A 24,429-nucleotide genomic window follows, 5' to 3' on the forward strand; every position below is an offset into this window, starting at 1 on the left:
GTGGTGGTGGTGGTGATAATGGTGGTGGTGGTAATGGTGGTGGTGGTGGGTGGTAATGGTGGTGGTGGTAATGGTGGTGGTGGTGGGTGGTAATGGTGGTGGTGGTAATGGTGGTGGTGGTGGGTGGTAATGGTGGTGGTGGTAATGGTGGTGGTGGTGGGTGGTAATGGTGGTGGTGGTAATGGTGGTGGTGGTGGGTGGTAATGGTGGTGGTGGTAATGGTGGTGGTGGTGGGTGGTAATGGTGGTGGTGGTGGTGGTAATGATGGTGGTGGTGGTAATGATGGTGGTGGTGGTAATGATGGTGGTGGTGGTGGTGGTGGTAATGATGGTGGTGGTGGTGGTGGTGGTGGTAATGATGGTGGTGGTGGTGGTAATGATGGTGGTGGTGGTGGTAATGATGGTGGTGGTGGTGGTAATGATGGTGGTGGTGGTGGTAATGGTGGTGGTGGTGGTGGTTGGTGGTGGTGGTGGTGGGTGGTGGTGGTGGTGGTGGTGGGTGGTAATGGTGGTGGTGGTAATGGTGGTAATCCTGGGATCAACCTCAGTATTTACACACACAGGAAGATCACACGAACGAACACATTGTGTGTGACCAACAGTAATGACCTCGTCTCGTGACAGAGGTCACACTCCCTCGCCCTGGGGTCACACTTAATCCTATGAGCCACAATTATTCATCCAAGACAGATTCCTCTCGGATTTTAATATAAATTAATTTGGGTCATGCTAGGTGAGGGTGGGGGTCATGCTAGGTGAGGGTGGGTGTCATGCTAGGTGAGGGTGGGTGTCATGCTAGGTGAGGGTGGGTGTCATGCTAGGTGAGGGTGGGTCAACAGGGTCACCTACTGGACTTCCTGTGTTTGTGATTTCCTATCCTCTCATTTCTCCATCCCATCCAAAACTCCTGTCCCATATATATATATATATATATATATATATATATATATATATATATATATATATATATATATATATATATATATATATATATATATATATAAATTTTTTTTTTACCAGTAGGAATATTTTATTACATAATATGGTACAAAAGATTTAAGAGATACATTGTTGATATAAAGGTGGCATATGCGGTACATGTTACGTGTGTATCACAGATTATAGGGCGAAAATCTCATCCAGCTCCTGAGCCGGGGCGTGTGCCCAAAATACAGCAGGCATTACCCCTTTGAACAGCCGCACTGAGCCGCTGGAACAGAAAACTAGCCGCCCTGGGATCCCTAGTTACCCTGATGAGTCTTTTTCCCAGCTCCTTAAGGAATTTAGATTCATTCTTTCCCCATGAGCCAAGGGTCTCTGAGCCTATGGGAACAAACATATAATGATGTGCAAGTTCTCCATATTTTCTAGACTTTTGGGACTCCCTGAAGCTGGCATCTGCCCCTCCTTCCTCCCTGGTGTATTGGAGATAAGTATCAGCCAAGGTAGATGCACTAGTCCCACACCACCTGCTTCCCATCTGTCCAGGCTTGAAGGGTGATACCATCTGGACGCTTCTGGCTGCCATCAGATCTGCATAGTTGGGGTGGCTCCCTTACTGCTGGGCATCCAGCTGTTGTGAGGCTCCTCTTGGTAATGTTATTAACCTCCTCATGTCTTGCAATCTTTCCCTCGGATATACATGTGTGTGTGTGTGTGTGTGTGTGTGTGTGTGTGTGTGTGTGTGTGTGTGTGTGTGTGTGTGTGTGTGTGTGTGTGTGTGTGTGTGTGTGTGTGCGCGCGCGCGCGCAATAAGAGCACAGTAAACAGGTCATATTATAATATACAAAACAACCACTGTGAAAAATAGTGAACTTCTAAGTGCTTTCGTGATTTTTTCACATTATTCTGGAACTGTATGTACCTAATACTACCACTAGCTGGGGACTGAACCCCCAGTCTTCCGAGATACTAGCTCAAATTTCTGGACGTCTTAGCTCACTGCACCACCATACTACAAACATCAGGTACCCAGTAAGTGCAGTGGTCATGCTAGTCCTGATGCCAGCACGGCTGTGGCTCTACACACCTACTGTAACTAATTTCACACTATTCACGTCTAGGACACGTCCCACTAGCGGTGTACTGAAGTTTGTAGTATGGTGGCCTAGTGGACTAATGTGTCGAGAAATTTAGTTAACATCTAGGAGAAGGTTAAATATCTCGAGTTCGATCCCCGGCTAGTCGCAGTAGTGTTAATTCCTTTGATTAAGAGCCCTTTACCAGCATAAATTTAGTGGAGAGTGAACTAAGTTGAGAAAATGGCGGTTGTGGGAAAGGTAGGTGAGAGAGAGAGAGAGGGGGGGGGGAGTTAATTACCATATCAAAGATAACCACCCTTCCAGACTGACGTTACACACACACACACACACACACACACACACACACACACACACACACACACACACACACACACACACACACACACACACACACACGTGTGTGTCTGCCGAGACTTTTGCTTTTTTAGTGATTTTCATGTGCAAGTTCGGTACTAGTCCCTCTAGGATTTTCCAGGTGTATATAATCATGTATCTCTCCCGCCTGTGTTCCAGGCAGTACAGGTTGAGGAACTTCAAGCGTTCCCAGTAACTGAAGTGTTTTATCTCAGTTATGGGCGCCGTGAAGGTTCTCTACACGTTCTAGGTCAGCAATTTCACCTGCCTTGAAAGGTGGTGTTAGTGTGCAGTAATATTCCAGCCTAAATAGAACAAGCGACCTGAAGGTACTCATTATCCATCCTGTCTAGCAGATGCAATTGATACAATGTTATGGTCTTCGAAGGTGAGATCTTCCGACATGGTCACTCCCAGGTCTTTTACAACAAGTTTTCGTTCTGAGTGGTTGGAATTTATTTCATACTTCGATATAGTTTAAATTTCCTCACGTTTTCCATATCGGATTAATTGAAATTTCTCATCATTGAACTTAATATTGTTTTCTGGGGCCCATTTAAAGTTTTGGTTGGTGTCCGCCTGGAGTCTTACAGTCTTCAATGGCGGACACTCATGCAAATTCGGGAATCATCAGCAAAGGAAGACACAGTACTGTGGCTTACCTTTATTATCAAAACTAAGCACTAAACCCACAAGAGATGTCAGGGAGACTGTTTTCAACACGAGTCCATGGACAGTGTTCATTAGAATTACGTGTATGTGGCAAAAGTGTGTCTTTGGGATAGTGTCCAGGGCGTTTCCAATATCAAGGTTCAGTCCCGTTAATACACAGTATTCGCTGCCTGACCACGGTGGAGTGAGGTTGTCTCGGCACCCCTCTGCTGTCTTCAGGCGAGCTACCTTAGTTCAGCAACAACCATTGAGTAGTGAGGACGTGCGCTGCTCATTGGGATATCAACATGGCGGAACATACAGTACGGAGAGTGAATACTATCTGCATAGAGCTGGTTCGTGGTACGTTAAGTGGAGATACGATGAACGTCCTTCTCCCTAACATCATCAGGGATACATATGGTATTCCCAACGAGGAATTGTATGGCGTCGCCCTTAATGGTTTAACAAGAATCTTTGTGAAATTTCTACGAGTCGATTACTACACAAGAATTGTCGAGCATTACCAGGAACAACGCATGAGTGTGAATTCAACGATGGATGTTGTGTTACATGACGTCTCTAAGTACTTCACATGGGTGAAGGTACGGAATGTACCCTTCGAGGCTACGGCTTATGGCCTGCAGGAGTTTTTTCGAAGTTATGGGACAGTGCATTCTGCAACAATGGGGGTGTGGAGGGATGGTCCATATGAAGGAATGCCGGAAGGTTCTTACACCCTTAAAATGACCTTAACAAGGCCTATACCATCCTATGTTACGATGATCGGTTGTAGAACACAGGTTTATGTGTACTATGCTGGGCAACGGAAAACATGTCGTCTATGTAGCTCTTATGAGCACATGGCAGCCCAGTGTCCTAGGAGGCGGGCTTCTCGAATTCTCGACACTCCAATTGTGATTCAACAGTCGTGTAATTTGGTGCCTGGCTCTGATGCCTCGGGAGGCCGGAGGAATGACCTCTGGAGCGAAGAGGTCGACCGGGAGGTGGCGGCGGCGGAGACATGTGTCACTCTCCCAGGGGCGTCGGGGGAGTTGAAGGTGACATCTGAGGAGACTTTCGTCCAGGAAGCTTCAACCCAGGATGGGTTATTGGCAGATGTGATCAAGGATTTTTTGGATGAGGAGGAACCCTGTGCAAAAGGTGTCCTCAGTTCATGTGAAGCTGGAACTTTGGTGGGACAACAAATTGTTGAGGAAGACTTGAGTAAGATTGGGCGGGAGCATGTGGTGGCCGTGGAGGTACACCAGGAGGATTTGTCTGAGGGTGATATGTGTGTAAGTGTGAGTTCTAGGAAACGAACTGCGGCATCAGAGATAGATGAGGTCATTACCCCAGGGCAGAGGCCGGGGAAGAAGTCATGGGCAGCGGTTGTGGAGCCGAGGACACACAGTGGTAGAGGTGTGCCTGAGTTGCAAATTGGGAAAGGGAGGGGGGAAGTGACTGCACAGGAAAACTCGAGTGGCAAAGGAACACGTAATATGAAAAGTGCAGTGGGTAAATCCCAGAGGCATAGGGGAAAGCCGCCCCTTCTGTAATTTTCAGATGTGTTACGCTTAATGTTAATGGACTTAAAACTGAGGTCAAGAAAGTTTGGTTGGAGTGGTTTTTAAGGCGGTTTGATGTTGACATATGCTTTTTGCAAGAGCATAATCACAGGGCTGGTAGTGTGTTGAGGGTGAAAGGATATCGGATGTATGTAACCAGTGGTTTGCAATTGAAAGGTGGGGTAGCAGTTGCGGTAAAGGAGACCAGCCCCTTGCGTGTCATCGGTTGGGAAGAGGGGGGGGGTGGGAGGATCGTGAGGGTGGATGGCGTCTGGGGTGAGAGTCGAGTTAGTTTCGTGGGAGTTTACATGCCAGCAACTAGTAATATCAGGGTAAAAGTAGATTTTGTCAGAGAAGTATTGCTGTATCACTTGAGAGGTTTGCCTGCTATAACAGTAATAGGAGGTGATTGGAATTGTGTGATTAGGAGTGGTGATGTCGAACCGAGAGGGGCGGGTTGTGTGCTGAGTGTGCTGAGGGATGTATTGCGAGATATTGGGGTTGTTGATGTGGTGGGGAGGGGGGGTTACCTAGTGGAGCACACGTTCGTCCGTAGGGGATATGAAGCGCGATTAGACAGAATTTATATTAAGCAGGGTATAGATGTTGTGAGGGTGCAAACCTTCGATGTGGGGTTTTCTGATCACAGAGCGGTAATAGCAGATTTGATGTGGGATGGAGTGGTGCGTATTTATTCTGGGTACTGGAAATTAAATGTAAGGCTTCTTAAGGAGGAGGGGGAGGGGCCTTTTTTCAGTGATTGGTGGTTGCCTTTTTGGGAGGCTAGGAACAGGGAGATAGATCTGTTGGATTGGTGGGAAATGCAGGCAAAACCTGGAATAGCGAATTTTTTTAAGGCTAGGGGACGAGAGGAGGCGAGGTGGCGTTTTGGGTTGCAAAATTATCTGGAGGGACAGTTGCAAGATTGTTATGTTGGGGGAGGTGGTAGGAGGGATGATATGGACAGACTGCGGAGTAGAATAGCTGAATTACACAATGATAGGTTTGATGCAATTAGGGTTAGGGCGGGGTTAGAGGATGTTTTGTGGGGTGATAAGCCGTCTGGGTATGTTTTACGTAAATTTCGGGACCGACAGAGTGTAACCACCATTCTACAATTGGAGACAAGCCCTGGGGTGGGAGGGTATCCAATGGGTCGAGTCCTATCCAATACGGAAAGTATGAGTCTCTATGCTGATAGTTGGTTTAGAGAGAAATGGAGTTGGAGGGAGGGGGGTTCCTGGGAGGGTATTTTTGAAGGGGGGTTCCATAGCGTCTTAAGTGAGCAGGATAGAGTGGGGTTGGAGGTTGGTATAAGTGAGGTTGAGGTGGAAGAGGCAGTTTTCGGGATGAGTACCGGGAAAACACCAGGGATAGACGGTATACCAAATGATTTTTATAGAGCACATTGGGGGTGTATTAGGCAGTGTTTTGTTAGGCTATTGGACCATATGTTAACTAGTGGGAAGTTGGGCATATCGCAAAGTACAGGTGTCATAGTTTTGGTGCCAAAGAAGGGGGGGGGTAGAGAGTTGAGTGCTTACCGTGCAATATCTTTGATGTGTGCTGATTACAAGGTTTTTGCGAAAATTTTGGGTAATAGACTGAAGAAGGTCATGGGGTCGGTGATACATGGGGGACAGTTTGGTATCCCGGGGAGGAGTATGCGGGTAGGTCATGGTCGTATTCGGGATTTCCTTGAGGGTAGTAATAAGGGAGGTATTCTAGGTCTGGATTGGGAGAAAGCTTATGATTATGTGGATAGGGAATTTTTGATTGAGAGTATGGTGAGAATGGGTTTTGGAGGGAGGGTGGTTGGATGGGTGAGGACTTTGTATGAGAATGCATCAATGAGAGTACAGGTAAATGGGAGGTTGGGTAGTTCAGTAAGCATGGGAAGGGGTTTAAGGCAGGGGTGTCCACTCTCCCAAATACTCTTTGCATGTATGCAGAATCCTTTCTATGTTCTGGTTGATGGTGGGATGGGAAGGTTGGGGGAGAGTGGAGGATATTGTGGGAATATTGTTGGTTATGTAGATGATACAACTGTTTTACTTAATGGGATTGAAGATTTAAGAAAAGTGGGAAGGGTAATTGAGATTTTTGGGAATGCTACTGGGATGAGGGTTAATAAGCAGAAATCACGGTTGTTGGAGGTAGGCGCTTGGGTAGGAGGGACCTTGGGGGAGGAGTTTGGTTGGATAACTGTAGATAGGCTAAAGATTTGTGGGATTTTGTTTTTGGCAGATGCACAGGAGAGCAGGAGGGTTAATTCAGAAATGGTAATGGACAGAGCTTTGAGTAGGCTGAGGGGTCTAAGGGCCGGGGATGTAACCTTGCATCAAAGGGTTGTGGTGGTAAATACGCTGATTTATAGTAAGGTGTGGGGAGTGGCGGAAATTTACCCATTAAGGAGTCAGGATATTATGGAAATGCAAAGAAGGGTCTTAAGGTATGTGTGGGGCTATGGGAGGGCGTGGTTGGGCAAAGATGTAGTAATGACTGCGGTAAGGCAGGGAGGACTGGGATTGATTGCATTAGGGTCTAGGGTGAAGGCGCTATATGTGAAGCAGAGGTATATTCGGGCAGCGGGGGAAAGGGGTCTTCGGGTGGGGGAGGTGATGGGGGATATCCGCAAATGGTGGGGTGGCAGGGACTTAGTGGAGTGTGAAGACATGTTGCGGTTTATGTTAAAGGTTCGCAATGTTAAAAAACTCAAGGTAAAACGGTTAGTGGGTGTGGGTCGTCGTCAGGAATCAATGCAAGGGATGGCAGTGTATCCCACATATGATTGGAGAGTGATATGGGTGGAATTTAGTAAATTAAGAATATCGGCAAGAGCGAGGGAATTAGTATATAGATTTCTTATGGGGACGTTAGCATCGAAAGAGGTGCTAAGACGAATGGGTTTTGTGAAAGAGGCGTCATGCGTTTTTTGTGGGGAAGTTGAGACGGCTTTTCATGTAGTATATTTTTGTTCTGCGTTGGAGGTGGTAAGATTGTGGTTGAAGAGGGTTTTCTTTTTATTGGGGGGGGGAAAGATATCACCCCTTAGGGCTTTAATGTTAGATATGGAAGGGGTACCCAAAGAGGTGGGAAGGGCTATCAGATATGTAATAGTTGATTACTTGTATGTTTCTTGGGGGATGAGGGAGGTGGAGGGGAACATTAGGATAAAAGCGTTGGCGGCGAGTTTTTATAGGACAGCATGTAGGAACAAACAATTATATGGGGGAAGGTGGGTAATTAGTTTTCCGGAGGGATATCGTGGACTTACTGTTGAACGTTTACTCCGTTTGAGTATGGGGTGAGAGGCAAGGGGTTGGTCTCTTCAGTGGTGCGCCCTCTTGGTGTGATTGGAAGCCTGGTGAGGTATGGTTGATTGGTTTGCACGGTGGTTGATGTGGGTAAAGTTTATTGTAGGAGTATGTAGACCTTATGAATTTTTGTAAAATCACAGAGTCAAAAGTTGTATGTGATTTTCGGTTTTCCCTTATTGTTATAAGAATCATTTTATATAGGAAGGTTTATATTTATATGTATAATGTGAGGTTTTGTCTTATATATTTTTAATCTGAAGATAGATTTAGCCTTGTCATACACCTCTTTTTTTTATTATTGTATTGAATATGTACATTATGCACTATGTACTTAAATATATAAGTTTTTGATGGGGTTTATATATCCCCTTATTTTGTATGGAAGGTCCTATTATATATTGTGTTAATCAGTAACATTAACTTTGTGTATGTAGGTGTGTTTGGGGAACCAATGTCTTTGTATAGTTCTATCATAGATTGTAATATTTAGTTTATTTGCAGACAAGTCATTTAGCGATTTATTTCTATGTATGATTTAGTTTGTTCTTATGAATAAGTGCACATACACGTATGTGTATATGCATGCGTATATGTATACATATATGATTGCAGGACTCGTTCCTACATGTCTTATAATGACCCTGACTGTTTTTGTTTGGAAGTCTGCTGGGTTGGGTTATTTTAGTAGAAATTGTTTTCAATGACCATTCATTAGGAAATTAATGTATGTTATTTAGAATGGGGACTGTACATACGGGGGGGGGGGGTAGAAGTGTCAGATGTGTCGGCACTGGCAATAATGAGAATTGTAAAGGAGTTTGAAGATTATGTGGATTAATAATATATAAATAACAAAGTGGAAAAAATAATGCAGATTGTAGGTTTGGGTTTTCCTTGGTTATAATAATAATGATGTAATCTTACTTAACATAGTTACATTGGATGTAATGTATATGGGATGATGGACAGGTGTGACAACACAACGTTAATCGTCTGTGTTCATTTGGACAATGAGATTTATAATTTTGAGTAAGAACTGATACTGTGTTCTTTTATTTATTTAATGTATTGTGTTGTTTTAAATAAAAATATAAAAAAAAAAAAAAAAGAAAACCCTAGATGGACTGGTCCCAAATCTGCACACCGAAATCGCTACCTGTGAAAGCAAAAGACTGGGCAAATGGTGCAACCCCCCCCCCCCAATAAAAGCAGGGGCGCCATTAGTACACTAAGAGAAAACAGTGTCAGGGGCCCAAGACTGTTCAACTGCCTCCCAGCATACATAAATGGGATTACCAAAAAGACCCCTGGCTGTCTTCAAGACCCTCACCTGTAGTCAAGACCCCTGGCTGTCTTCAAGACCCCTGGCTGTCTTCAAGACCCTCACCTGTAGTCAAGACCCCTGGCTGTCTTCAAGACCCCTGGCTGTCTTCAAGACCCTCACCTGTAGTCAAGGCCCCTGGCTGTCTTCAAGACCCCTGGCTGTCTTCAAGACCCTCACCTGTAGTCAAGACCCCTGGCTGTCTTCAAGACCCTCACCTGTAGTCAAGGCCCCTGGCTGTCTTCAAAAAAGCTCTAGACAGGCACCTAAAGTCAGTACCTGACCAGCCGGGCTGTGGTTCGTACGTCAGTTTACTTACTGCCAGCAGCAACAGCCTGGTTGATCAGGCCCTAATCAATTTTCTCTGCTAATTCGGCAGAAAACGACGTTGCTTTTAAGGCCAAACTGCCCTATGATGTACGAAGCGCATATAATGGCGGTGGTAATGGCGGTGGTGGTGGTGGTGGTAATGGTGGTGGTGGTAGTGGTAATGGTGGTGGTGGTAGTGGTAATGGTTGTGGCGGTGGTAATGGTATGGTGATAGTGGTGGTAGTAATGGTGGTAGTGGCGGTAATTGTGGTGGTGGTAATGGTAATGGTTGTGGCGGTGGTAATGGTGGTGGTGGTGGTAATGGTGGTGGTGGTGGTGGTGGTAATGGTGGTGGTGGTGGTGGTGGTGGTGGTAATGGTGGTGGTGGTGGTGATGGTGATGGTGGTGGTGGTGGTGGTAGTGGTGGTGGTGGTGGTGGTAATGGTGGTGGTGGTGGTGGTGGTGGTGGTAATGGTGGTGGTGGTGGTGGTGGTAATGGTGGTGGTGGTAATGGTGGTAATGGTGGTGGTGGTGGAGGTGGTAATGGTGGTGGTGATGGTGGTGGTAATGGTGGTGGTGGTGGTAATGGTGGTGGGTAATGGTGGGTAATGGTGGTGGGTAATGGTGGGTGGTAATGGTGGTGGGTAATGGTGGTGGGTAATGGTAGTGGGTGGTGGGGGTGGGTGTTAATGGTGGTGGGTGGTAATGGTGGTGGTGGTGGTAATGGTGGTGGTGGTAATGGTGGTGGTGGTAATGGTGGTGGTGGTAATGGTGGTGGTAATGATGGTGGTGGTGGTGGTAATGATGGTGGTGGTGGTGGTAATGATGGTGGTGGTGGTGGTAATGATGGTGGTGGTGGTAATGATGTTGGTGGTGGTGGTGGGTGGTAATGGTGGTGGTGGGTGGTAATGGTGGTGGTGGTGGTGGGTGGTAATGGTGGTGGTGGGTGGTAATGGTGGTGGTGGTGGTGGGTGGTAATGGTGGTGGTGGGTGGTGGTGGGTGGTAATGGTGGTGGTGGGTGGTAATGGTGGTGGTGGGTGGTAATGGTGGTGGTGGTGGTAATGGTGGTAATCCTGGGATCAACCTCAGTATTTACACACACAGGAAGATCACACGAACGAACACATTGTGTGTGACCAACAGTAATGACCTCGTCTCGTGACAGAGGTCACACTCCCTCGCCCTGGGGTCACACTTAATCCTATGAGCCACAATTATTCATCCAAGACAGATTCCTCTCGGATTTTGATATAAATTAATTTGGGTCATGCTAGGTGAGGGTGGGGGTCATGCTAGGTGAGGGTTGGGGTCATGCTAGGTGAGGGTGGGGGTCATGCTAGGTGAGGGTGGGGGTCATGCTAGGTGAGGGTGGGGGTCATGCTAGGTGAGGGTGGGGGTCATGCTAGGTGAGGGTGGGGGTCATGCTAGGTGAGGGTGGGGGTCATGCTAGGTGCGGGGGGGGGACATGCTAGGTGAGGGTGGGTGTCATGCTAGGTGAGGGTGGGTGTCATGCTAGGTGAGGGTGGGTGTCATGCTAGGTGAGGGTGGGTCAACAGGGTCACCTACTGGACTTCCTGTGTTTGTGATTTCCTATCCTCTCATTTCTCCATCCCATCCAAAACTCCTGTCCCATATATATATATATATATATATATATATATATATATATATATATATATATATATATATATATATATATATATATATATATATATATAATTTTTTTTTACCAGTAGGAATATTTTATTACATAATATGGTACAAAAGATTTAAGAGATACATTGTTGATATAAAGGTGGCATATGCGGTACATGTTACGTGTGTATCACAGATTATAGGGCGAAAATCTCATCCAGCTCCTGAGCCGGGGCGTGTGCCCAAAATACAGCAGGCATTACCCCTTTGAACAGCCGCACTGAGCCGCTGGAACAGAAAACTAGCCGCCCTGGGATCCCTAGTTACCCTGATGAGTCTTTTTCCCAGCTCCTTAAGGAATTTAGATTCATTCTTTCCCCATGAGCCAAGGGTCTCTGAGCCTATGGGAACAAACATATAATGATGTGCAAGTTCTCCATATTTTCTAGACTTTTGGGACTCCCTGAAGCTGGCATCTGCCCCTCCTTCCTCCCTGGTGTATTGGAGATAAGTATCAGCCAAGGTAGATGCACTAGTCCCACACCACCTGCTTCCCATCTGTCCAGGCTTGAAGGGTGATACCATCTGGACGCTTCTGGCTGCCATCAGATCTGCATAGTTGGGGTGGCTCCCTTACTGCTGGGCATCCAGCTGTTGTGAGGCTCCTCTTGGTAATGTTATTAACCTCCTCATGTCTTGCAATCTTTCCCTCGGATATACATGTGTGTGTGTGTGTGTGTGTGTGTGTGTGTGTGTGTGTGTGTGTGTGTGTGTGTGTGTGTGTGTGTGTGTGTGTGTGTGTGTGTGTGTGTGTGCGCGCGCGCGCGCGCAATAAGAGCACAGTAAACAGGTCATATTATAATATACAAAACAACCACTGTGAAAAATAGTGAACTTCTAAGTGCTTTCGTGATTTTTTCACATTATTCTGGAACTGTATGTACCTAATACTACCACTAGCTGGGGACTGAACCCCCAGTCTTCCGAGATACTAGCTCAAATTTCTGGACGTCTTAGCTCACTGCACCACCATACTACAAACATCAGGTACCCAGTAAGTGCAGTGGTCATGCTAGTCCTGATGCCAGCACGGCTGTGGCTCTACACACCTACTGTAACTAATTTCACACTATTCACGTCTAGGACACGTCCCACTAGCGGTGTACTGAAGTTTGTAGTATGGTGGCCTAGTGGACTAATGTGTCGAGAAATTTAGTTAACATCTAGGAGAAGGTTAAATATCTCGAGTTCGATCCCCGGCTAGTCGCAGTAGTGTTAATTCCTTTGATTAAGAGCCCTTTACCAGCATAAATTTAGTGGAGAGTGAACTAAGTTGAGAAAATGGCGGTTGTGGGAAAGGTAGGTGAGAGAGAGAGAGAGGGGGGGGGGAGTTAATTACCATATCAAAGATAACCACCCTTCCAGACTGACGTTACACACACACACACACACACACACACACACACACACACACACACACACACACACACACACACACACACACACACACACACACGTGTGTGTCTGCCGAGACTTTTGCTTTTTTAGTGATTTTCATGTGCAAGTTCGGTACTAGTCCCTCTAGGATTTTCCAGGTGTATATAATCATGTATCTCTCCCGCCTGTGTTCCAGGCAGTACAGGTTGAGGAACTTCAAGCGTTCCCAGTAACTGAAGTGTTTTATCTCAGTTATGGGCGCCGTGAAGGTTCTCTACACGTTCTAGGTCAGCAATTTCACCTGCCTTGAAAGGTGGTGTTAGTGTGCAGTAATATTCCAGCCTAAATAGAACAAGCGACCTGAAGGTACTCATTATCCATCCTGTCTAGCAGATGCAATTGATACAATGTTATGGTCTTCGAAGGTGAGATCTTCCGACATGGTCACTCCCAGGTCTTTTACAACAAGTTTTCGTTCTGAGTGGTTGGAATTTATTTCATACTTCGATATAGTTTAAATTTCCTCACGTTTTCCATATCGGATTAATTGAAATTTCTCATCATTGAACTTAATATTGTTTTCTGGGGCCCATTTAAAGTTTTGGTTGGTGTCCGCCTGGAGTCTTACAGTCTTCAATGGCGGACACTCATGCAAATTCGGGAATCATCAGCAAAGGAAGACACAGTACTGTGGCTTACCTTTATTATCAAAACTAAGCACTAAACCCACAAGAGATGTCAGGGAGACTGTTTTCAACACGAGTCCATGGACAGTGTTCGTTAGAATTACGTGTATGTGGCAAAAGTGTGTCTTTGGGATAGTGTCCAGGGCGTTTCCAATATCAAGGTTCAGTCCCGTTAATACACAGTATTCGCTGCCTGACCACGGTGGAGTGAGGTTGTCTCGGCACCCCTCTGCTGTCTTCAGGCGAGCTACCTTAGTTCAGCAACAACCATTGAGTAGTGAGGACGTGCGCTGCTCATTGGGATATCAACATGGCGGAACATACAGTACGGAGAGTGAATACTATCTGCATAGAGCTGGTTCGTGGTACGTTAAGTGGAGATACGATGAACGTCCTTCTCCCTAACATCATCAGGGATACATATGGTATTCCCAACGAGGAATTGTATGGCGTCGCCCTTAATGGTTTAACAAGAATCTTTGTGAAATTTCTACGAGTCGATTACTACACAAGAATTGTCGAGCATTACCAGGAACAACGCATGAGTGTGAATTCAACGATGGATGTTGTGTTACATGACGTCTCTAAGTACTTCACATGGGTGAAGGTACGGAATGTACCCTTCGAGGCTACGGCTTATGGCCTGCAGGAGTTTTTTCGAAGTTATGGGACAGTGCATTCTGCAACAATGGGGGTGTGGAGGGATGGTCCATATGAAGGAATGCCGGAAGGTTCTTACACCCTTAAAATGACCTTAACAAGGCCTATACCATCCTATGTTACGATGATCGGTTGTAGAACACAGGTTTATGTGTACTATGCTGGGCAACGGAAAACATGTCGTCTATGTAGCTCTTATGAGCACATGGCAGCCCAGTGTCCTAGGAGGCGGGCTTCTCGAATTCTCGACACTCCAATTGTGATTCAACAGTCGTGTAATTTGGTGCCTGGCTCTGATGCCTCGGGAGGCCGGAGGAATGACCTCTGGAGCGAAGAGGTCGACCGGGAGGTGGCGGCGGCGGAGACATGTGTCACTCTCCCAGGGGCGTCGGGGGAGTTGAAGGTGACATCTGAGGAGACTTTCGTCCAGGAAGCTTCAACCCAGGATGGGTTATTGGCAGATGTGATCAAGGATTTTTTGGATGAGGAGGAACCCTGTGCAAAAGGTGTCCTCAGTTCATGTGAAGCTGGAACTTTGGTGGGACAACAAATTGTTGAGGAAGACTTGAGTAAGATTGGGCGGGAGCATGTGGTGGCCGTGGAGGTACACCAGGAGGATTTGTCTGAGGGTGATATGTGTGTAAGTGTGAGTTCTAGGAAACGAACTGCGGCATCAGAGATAGATGAGGTCATTACCCCAGGGCAGAGGCCGGGGAAGAAGTCATGGGCAGCGGTTGTGGAGCCGAGGACACACAGTGGTAGAGGTGTGCCTGAGTTGCAAATTGGGAAAGGGAGGGGGGAAGTGACTGCACAGGAAAACTCGAGTGGCAAAGGAACACGTAATATGAAAAGTGCAGTGGGTAAATCCCAGAGGCATAGGGGAAAGCCGCCCCTTCTGTAATTTTCAGATGTGTTACGCTTAATGTTAATGGACTTAAAACTGAGGTCAAGAAAGTTTGGTTGGAGTGGTTTTTTAAGGCGGTTTGATGTTGACATATGCTTTTTGCAAGAGCATAATCACAGGGCTGGTAGTGTGTTGAGGGTGAAAGGATATCGGATGTATGTAACCAGTGGTTTGCAATTGAAAGGTGGGGTAGCAGTTGCGGTAAAGGAGACCAGCCCCTTGCGTGTCATCGGTTGGGAAGAGGGGGGGGGGTGGGAGGATCGTGAGGGTGGATGGCGTCTGGGGTGAGAGTCGAGTTAGTTTCGTGGGAGTTTACATGCCAGCAACTAGTAATATCAGGGTAAAAGTAGATTTTGTCAGAGAAGTATTGCTGTATCACTTGAGAGGTTTGCCTGCTATAACAGTAATAGGAGGTGATTGGAATTGTGTGATTAGGAGTGGTGATGTCGAACCGAGAGGGGCGGGTTGTGTGCTGAGTGTGCTGAGGGATGTATTGCGAGATATTGGGGTTGTTGATGTGGTGGGGAGGGGGGGTTACCTAGTGGAGCACACGTTCGTCCGTAGGGGATATGAAGCGCGATTAGACAGAATTTATATTAAGCAGGGTATAGATGTTGTGAGGGTGCAAACCTTCGATGTGGGGTTTTCTGATCACAGAGCGGTAATAGCAGATTTGATGTGGGATGGAGTGGTGCGTATTTATTCTGGGTACTGGAAATTAAATGTAAGGCTTCTTAAGGAGGAGGGGGAGGGGCCTTTTTTCAGTGATTGGTGGTTGCCTTTTTGGGAGGCTAGGAACAGGGAGATAGATCTGTTGGATTGGTGGGAAATGCAGGCAAAACCTGGAATAGCGAATTTTTTTAAGGCTAGGGGACGAGAGGAGGCGAGGTGGCGTTTTGGGTTGCAAAATTATCTGGAGGGACAGTTGCAAGATTGTTATGTTGGGGGAGGTGGTAGGAGGGATGATATGGACAGACTGCGGAGTAGAATAGCTGAATTACACAATGATAGGTTTGATGCAATTAGGGTTAGGGCGGGGTTAGAGGATGTTTTGTGGGGTGATAAGCCGTCTGGGTATGTTTTACGTAAATTTCGGGACCGACAGAGTGTAACCACCATTCTACAATTGGAGACAAGCCCTGGGGTGGGAGGGTATCCAATGGGTCGAGTCCTATCCAATACGGAAAGTATGAGTCTCTATGCTGATAGTTGGTTTAGAGAGAAATGGAGTTGGAGGGAGGGGGGTTCCTGGGAGGGTATTTTTGAAGGGGGGTTCCATAGCGTCTTAAGTGAGCAGGATAGAGTGGGGTTGGAGGTTGGTATAAGTGAGGTTGAGGTGGAAGAGGCAGTTTTCGGGATGAGTACCGGGAAAACACCAGGGATAGACGGTATACCAAATGATTTTTATAGAGCACATTGGGGGTGTATTAGGCAGTGTTTTGTTAGGCTATTGGACCATATGTTAACTAGTGGGAAGTTGGGCATATCGCAAAGTACAGGTGTCATAGTTTTGGTGCCAAAGAAGGGGGGGGGTAGAGAGTTGAGTGCTTACCGTGCAATATCTTTGATGTGTGCTGATTACAAGGTTTTTGCGAAAATTTTGGGTAATAGACTGAAGAAGGTCATGGGGTCGGTGATACATGGGGGACAGTTTGGTATCCCGGGGAGGAGTATGCGGGTAGGTCATGGTCGTATTCGGGATTTCCTTGAGGGTAGTAATAAGGGAGGTATTCTAGGTCTGGATTGGGAGAAAGCTTATGATTATGTGGATAGGGAATTTTTGATTGAGAGTATGGTGAGAATGGGTTTTGGAGGGAGGGTGGTTGGATGGGTGAGGACTTTGTATGAGAATGCATCAATGAGAGTACAGGTAAATGGGAGGTTGGGTAGTTCAGTAAGCATGGGAAGGGGTTTAAGGCAGGGGTGTCCACTCTCCCAAATACTCTTTGCATGTATGCAGAATCCTTTCTATGTTCTGGTTGATGGTGGGATGGGAAGGTTGGGGGAGAGTGGAGGATATTGTGGGAATATTGTTGGTTATGTAGATGATACAACTGTTTTACTTAATGGGATTGAAGATTTAAGAAAAGTGGGAAGGGTAATTGAGATTTTTGGGAATGCTACTGGGATGAGGGTTAATAAGCAGAAATCACGGTTGTTGGAGGTAGGCGCTTGGGTAGGAGGGACCTTGGGGGAGGAGTTTGGTTGGATAACTGTAGATAGGCTAAAGATTTGTGGGATTTTGTTTTTGGCAGATGCACAGGAGAGCAGGAGGGTTAATTCAGAAATGGTAATGGACAGAGCTTTGAGTAGGCTGAGGGGTCTAAGGGCCGGGGATGTAACCTTGCATCAAAGGGTTGTGGTGGTAAATACGCTGATTTATAGTAAGGTGTGGGGAGTGGCGGAAATTTACCCATTAAGGAGTCAGGATATTATGGAAATGCAAAGAAGGGTCTTAAGGTATGTGTGGGGCTATGGGAGGGCGTGGTTGGGCAAAGATGTAGTAATGACTGCGGTAAGGCAGGGAGGACTGGGATTGATTGCATTAGGGTCTAGGGTGAAGGCGCTATATGTGAAGCAGAGGTATATTCGGGCAGCGGGGGAAAGGGGTCTTCGGGTGGGGGAGGTGATGGGGGATATCCGCAAATGGTGGGGTGGCAGGGACTTAGTGGAGTGTGAAGACATGTTGCGGTTTATGTTAAAGGTTCGCAATGTTAAAAAACTCAAGGTAAAACGGTTAGTGGGTGTGGGTCGTCGTCAGGAATCAATGCAAGGGATGGCAGTGTATCCCACATATGATTGGAGAGTGATATGGGTGGAATTTAGTAAATTAAGAATATCGGCAAGAGCGAGGGAATTAGTATATAGATTTCTTATGGGGACGTTAGCATCGAAAGAGGTGCTAAGACGAATGGGTTTTGTGAAAGAGGCGTCATGCGTTTTTTGTGGGGAAGTTGAGACGGCTTTTCATGTAGTATATTTTTGTTCTGCGTTGGAGGTGGTAAGATTGTGGTTGAAGAGGGTTTTCTTTTTATTGGGGGGGGGAAAGATATCACCCCTTAGGGCTTTAATGTTAGATATGGAAGGGGTACCCAAAGAGGTGGGAAGGGCTATCAGATATGTAATAGTTGATTACTTGTATGTTTCTTGGGGGATGAGGGAGGTGGAGGGGAACATTAGGATAAAAGCGTTGGCGGCGAGTTTTTATAGGACAGCATGTAGGAACAAACAATTATATGGGGGAAGGTGGGTAATTAGTTTTCCGGAGGGATATCGTGGACTTACTGTTGAACGTTTACTCCGTTTGAGTATGGGGTGAGAGGCAAGGGGTTGGTCTCTTCAGTGGTGCGCCCTCTTGGTGTGATTGGAAGCCTGGTGAGGTATGGTTGATTGGTTTGCACGGTGGTTGATGTGGGTAAAGTTTATTGTAGGAGTATGTAGACCTTATGAATTTTTGTAAAATCACAGAGTCAAAAGTTGTATGTGATTTTCGGTTTTCCCTTATTGTTATAAGAATCATTTTATATAGGAAGGTTTATATTTATATGTATAATGTGAGGTTTTGTCTTATATATTTTTAATCTGAAGATAGATTTAGCCTTGTCATACACCTCTTTTTTTTATTATTGTATTGAATATGTACATTATGCACTATGTACTTAAATATATAAGTTTTTGATGGGGTTTATATATCCCCTTATTTTGTATGGAAGGTCCTATTATATATTGTGTTAATCAGTAACATTAACTTTGTGTATGTAGGTGTGTTTGGGGAACCAATGTCTTTGTATAGTTCTATCATAGATTGTAATATTTAGTTTATTTGCAGACAAGTCATTTAGCGATTTATTTCTATGTATGATTTAGTTTGTTCTTATGAATAAGTGCACATACACGTATGTGTATATGCATGCGTATATGTATACATATATGATTGCAGGACTCGTTCCTACATGTCTTATAATGACCCTGACTGTTTTTGTTTGGAAGTCTGCTGGGTTGGGTTATTTTAGTAGAAATTGTTTTCAATGACCATTCATTAGGAAATTAATGTATGTTATTTAGAATGGGGACTGTACATACGGGGGGGGGGGTAGAAGTGTCAGATGTGTCGGCACTGGCAATAATGAGAATTGTAAAGGAGTTTGAAGATTATGTGGATTAATAATATATAAATAACAAAGTGGAAAAAATAATGCAGATTGTAGGTTTGGGTTTTCCTTGGTTATAATAATAATGATGTAATCTTACTTAACATAGTTACATTGGATGTAATGTATATGGGATGATGGACAGGTGTGACAACACAACGTTAATCGTCTGTGTTCATTTAGACAATGAGATTTATAATTTTGAGTAAGAACTGATACTGTGTTCTTTTATTTATTTAATGTATTGTGTTGTTTTAAATAAAAATATAAAAAAAAAAAAAAAAAAAAAAAAAAAAAAAAGTTTAAAAAAAAAAAAAAAAAAAAATACACAGTAACAAGACTGTTAGTTCCTTAGTAATTACCAAGTGACAACCATCCCCCCCTACCCCCCTCCCACCAGTAACAACTAACTACTCACCCCCAAACCCCTCCACCAGCAGCCAACCCCCGACCTTTTCCCTAACAACCTTCCCCCTCCCCACAAACAACCACTGACGTCATCTCCCCCTCCCCAGGTCATTGGCGCCATATAGCCATGGAGGTCAAGAATAGTGGCGCCACTAGTCACTCCTCTACCATCCACCACACCATCAACACCTCCAGTTCCGTCAACCTCTGGTAAGTTAAAACACTTGCATTACTCCAATTTCATGGCGATTTTTGACTGATCAATGTTTCTTTCTACAAAATGTTGAAGGAAGCATTCAATAGATATATTAAGACTTTAAACTTTTGTTTACTGCAGTTCGTGAATAATCTAGTAATGTCCATACTTTTATTTTTGCAGACACTGTTTTAGCGTGTTGCTGCTGGTGATGACATCTCTGAAGACTTGCAGCTGCCCACCACACGGCCTTCACCACACAGCAGCTGCCCACCACACGGCCTTCACCACACAGCAGCTGCCCACCACACGGACTTCACCACACAGCAGCTGCCCACCACACGGCCTTCACCACACAGCAGCTGCCCACCACACGACCTTCACCACACAGCAGCTGCCCACCACACGACCTTCACCACACAGCAGCTGCCCACCACACGACCTTCACCACACAGCAGCTGCCCACCACACGACCTTCACCACACAGCAGCTGCCCACCACACGACCTTCACCACACAGCAGCTGCCCACCACACGACCTTCACCACACAGCAGCTGCCCACCACACGGCCTTCACCACACAGCAGCTGCCCACCACACGGCCTTCACCACACAGCAGCTGCCCACCACACGACCTTCACCACACAGCAGCTGCCCACCACACGACCTTCACCACACAGCAGCTGCCCACCACACGACCTTCACCACACAGCAGCTGCCCACCACACGACCTTCACCACACAGCAGCTGCCCACCACACGACCTTCACCACACAGCAGCTGCCCACCACACGACCTTCACCACACAGCAGCTGCCCACCACACGACCTTCACCACACAGCAGCTGCCCACCACACGACCTTCACCACACAGCAGCTGCCCACCACACGACCTTCACCACACAGCAGCTGCCCACCACACGACCTTCACCACACAGCAGCTGCCCACCACACGACCTTCACCACACAGCAGCTGCCCACCACACGACCTTCACCACACAGCAGCTGCCCACCACACGACCTTCACCACACAGCAGCTGCCCACCACACGACCTTCACCACACAGCAGCTGCCCACCACACGACCTTCACCACACAGCAGCTGCCCACCACACGACCTTCACCACACAGCAGCTGCCCACCACACGACCTTCACCACACAGCAGCTGCCCACCACACGACCTTCACCACACAGCAGCTGCCCACCACTCGACCTTCACCACACAGCAGCTGCCCACCACACGACCTTCACCACACAGCAGCTGCCCACCACACGACCTTCACCACACAGCAGCTGCCCACTACACGACCTTCACCACACAGCAGCTGCCCACCACACGACCTTCACCACACAGCAGCCCATAACAGAATATCTTCAACTTACAAGATTCGATAAACTAATTAAAATGTAATAAATTAATGTTTTTCTTTATCACAGCAAACAAATGTTCAAGGAACACAAAAAGAAAATAACTTAGACAAAGCAACTGCCGTATTTATCAGCAGGATGACAACATTCACACAATTCGGGAGCTTTAAGCTCAGGGAAAAAAAAAATATAGACCTACCTACTAAGAATAGTAGTAACGAGGCGGATAGCCTCAGTACTGCCATTATTAGTAGTTTGAGGTATGATACTTTTCTAATTTCATGACGTTGTTTTAGCTACCTGACACAACACTGCCCAGCGTAGCAACACAGTGTTGTACATGACTTTACAATCTTCACTGCAACACTTCCTCGTGCACAACAGTCTTCTAACACACACTATTATGATCACCTCTTGTCTCCAGCGTTCTGTTTTCTTTGTCAGGAGGATTCTGCTGCAAGTGAAGAGTAAACTCCGTAACAGATACATTACAACCTAGCCTAACCTACTCCTAATAGCCCTTAAACGTAGATTTTTTTTTTTTCCTTCCCCCCAGTAAGACACCTATCAACTTGCACCGTTCTCCTCAGACTTCACCGCTCCCCCCCCCGCCCATTCATACAATTTTACATACGTGCACATATACCCAAATAAAACTTCTTATAGTCATTATCCATAGGGGTTATACACAGCTTGGGGAATGTTGAGCATTCAGGTTTAATCCAAGGAAGGGGAGGGTACTTGATACAAACAATTGCAAGATATCTTTAGTACTAGGACACCCCTTGAAGGGCATCCAAATTTAACATGAAGGTAGTTGGTATCATTAAAACATTGCACTTCCCTTACACCTGCACGTCCCTCATGCCACACTTGGCTAACAACCAACACTACGGTTTATCTAACCAGCTGGAGCTCTGCCGTATACCAGTCTGCTAACACATTACTATGTATTAGCCTGAATTCATAACCTACCTTACCTGCCAGTTATGGCTGGCATCCTAGGCACAACCTGAGGACCACTACAGTCAAGCCCTCGCACACTATTTTCTGGGTTTCTAGCCCAGCAGGGTTAATAATCCTATTCTCACTAATACCAATCTAAATCACCTCCTCTCCTAACTATACTCATCATCATCAGATGTTAGTGAATCCTTTCTGCCGACTAACACTTCTTAAGATCACAAAGGCTTTCATTATTTTCATCATTAACGTCTGCTGCCAGAAGCGTTACACTTCACTACTTACAAACTATCAAACCAACTACAATTCTGAACGTTATACTTTTATATTCATAGGAACCTGAACGCCGCTTAAACTTTCCAAAATTATGAAACTGTAAATTCAATGAATCAATATTTAACTTTGCACAGTTTGGCCAAAGGCATAAAATAGGTAGAACACCCACCACAACCACTACCCAAAGCCCGAAACCCACCAACATCCCCACAGAAACCACGAGCAATAACAGATTCCCCACAGCTTCTGAGGGTCGTTGGTGGGTTCCAAGGCCCACAGTTCTACGTAATCTATGCCTTCAGGGGAGATTACTCTCCCCTGCTATATGCATTCATAATGCATATAGCAGATTCTCCAGTTCTATACTTTACCCATCCTCCTTAATTCCTACTAATTCTGTAACTTTTTTTTGATTGTAGGTCTACAGTTATTTAGTAGAAACTGTTATACACACCACAACTGTGCAGCAGAATTCTGTCACTTCAACTTCATATTGTTTCAGACAACGGAACAATGCTCTTCTCCAGACTGAGGGACTGACCACCTCAAAACTTTAAGGGTGATGGACTGATTACATCGTCTTCAAGTATCTTCTGCTTCTATCAACCTTTCTGTACTCGACTGAAGAAGCCTACTGTGTAGGCGAAACGTTTCGAAATAAAGATACCTAACTGTTGCATATGTGTCTTACCTAACAATCTGTCGGTATTTCATACCATTTTAATGTTCATAAACTAGTAACATTACCATGTAATATAAACTAGTAACATTACCATGTAATATAAACTAGTAACATTACTGCCTGATATAAACATTAATAATTAATAAATATTTCTTTCACATTAACCTGATGACTAATAATTTGTTTAGATGGAAGTCTATATCTGGATCACAAGGCGCAAGTTCCTTGGATCAAGAGACCTTCAATAAGTTATTTTCAGTAATGGAAAAAATAGCCCAGAACTATATACACCATTATGAGTTCTGTAGTGTGAGAGTTGTTGTTTGATCAGAGGAAGAGGAGTAGCTCCAGTTCCTCGCATCAAAACCCCTCCACTAAGGTCAATCACCCCCCCGCCCCCCCCCTCTAAGACATTAGATCTAACCCCAAAGAAAATTAAGACTTAAAATCATAATTTGGTGAGTAAACTGGTGGTGGGGACCAGGAGCTGCAACTCAACTCTGCTGTTGTATTGACAAATACGTCAGTAGACAATACTTACGTTATTTAGGTGTATTAAAAGGATGAAGAAGCGGTAAAGCCGGCGGGGCGGCAAGAGAAGGAGCAACAGGTCTCTCCTGTGCGACCATTGAAGGTTAACTGACCTTTAGTGACCTTAAGGTTGGTCACTGTCCTGACCTTTATTATAACACCATCACTGATAACCTGACTAACTCTGACTACTACCACTAGATGGCACTACTATATCGTCACTGGATGTCACTACTACATCACCACTATCAGTACTACTCATGGTGGAGCGCTCAACCCGTGGGGGTCATGGACCACCAGGGAGGATAAGTTCACTCCCAGGTGACATAGATCACATTCCTTGGATCAAGAGACCCTCACCACCACCTTCAAGGAACCTCTCTCCAGGCCACCACTCTTACCACCAGAGGCGCTCAACTCCACTACTACCTGGAGTTTACCTGGAGAGTGTTCCGGGGGTCAACGCCCCCGCGGCCCGGTCTGTGGCCAGGCGCCATGGTGGATCAGGGCCTGATCAACCAGGCTGTTACTGTTGGCTGCACGTAGAGGGATATTATTGTACCAAACTTGTGTTCTCTCCCCCTAGTTTTGGTTGCCAACCTTGACAATATTGGCAGAAAGATATTCTGGACACTGTGAGCAGTTTTATAAACTTGATTTAACTTCTGTTTGACTCTGTCTTCAACATTCAACATATCCAATTGTTTTAATTCATCCTGGCCTACATGCTCTCCTGGATCCAGGTCCAGGATGAATCTTACCATCCTGGCCTACATGCTCTCCTGGATCCAGGTCCAGGATGAATCTTACCATCCTGGCCTACATGCTCTCCTGGATCCAGGTCCAGGATGAATCTTACCATCCTGGCCTACATGCTCTCCTGGATCCAGGTCCAGGATGAATCTTACCATCCTGGCCTACATGCTCTCCTGGATCCAGGTCCAGGATGAATCTTACCATCCTGGCCTAC

General features: G+C 45.8%; 1 protein-coding gene across 2 annotated transcripts in view; it reads right to left on the reverse strand.

The window, feature by feature from the left end:
- LOC128704026 (outer mitochondrial transmembrane helix translocase-like) overlaps positions 1-23,592 on the reverse strand; it is a 63,126-nt gene extending 39,534 nt beyond the window's left edge. For both annotated transcript variants that reach the window (XM_070099255.1, XM_070099252.1), the window contains exon 1: positions 23,470-23,592. The gene's annotated coding sequence lies outside the window, so the exon portion shown is untranslated. The remainder of the gene's footprint in view (positions 1-23,469) is intronic.
- Between the last annotated feature and the right edge of the window lie 837 nt (positions 23,593-24,429).

This window comes from Cherax quadricarinatus, chromosome 66 (genome assembly GCF_038502225.1).
Source record: "Cherax quadricarinatus isolate ZL_2023a chromosome 66, ASM3850222v1, whole genome shotgun sequence".
In the NCBI taxonomy this organism is placed as follows: domain Eukaryota; kingdom Metazoa; phylum Arthropoda; class Malacostraca; order Decapoda; family Parastacidae; genus Cherax; species Cherax quadricarinatus.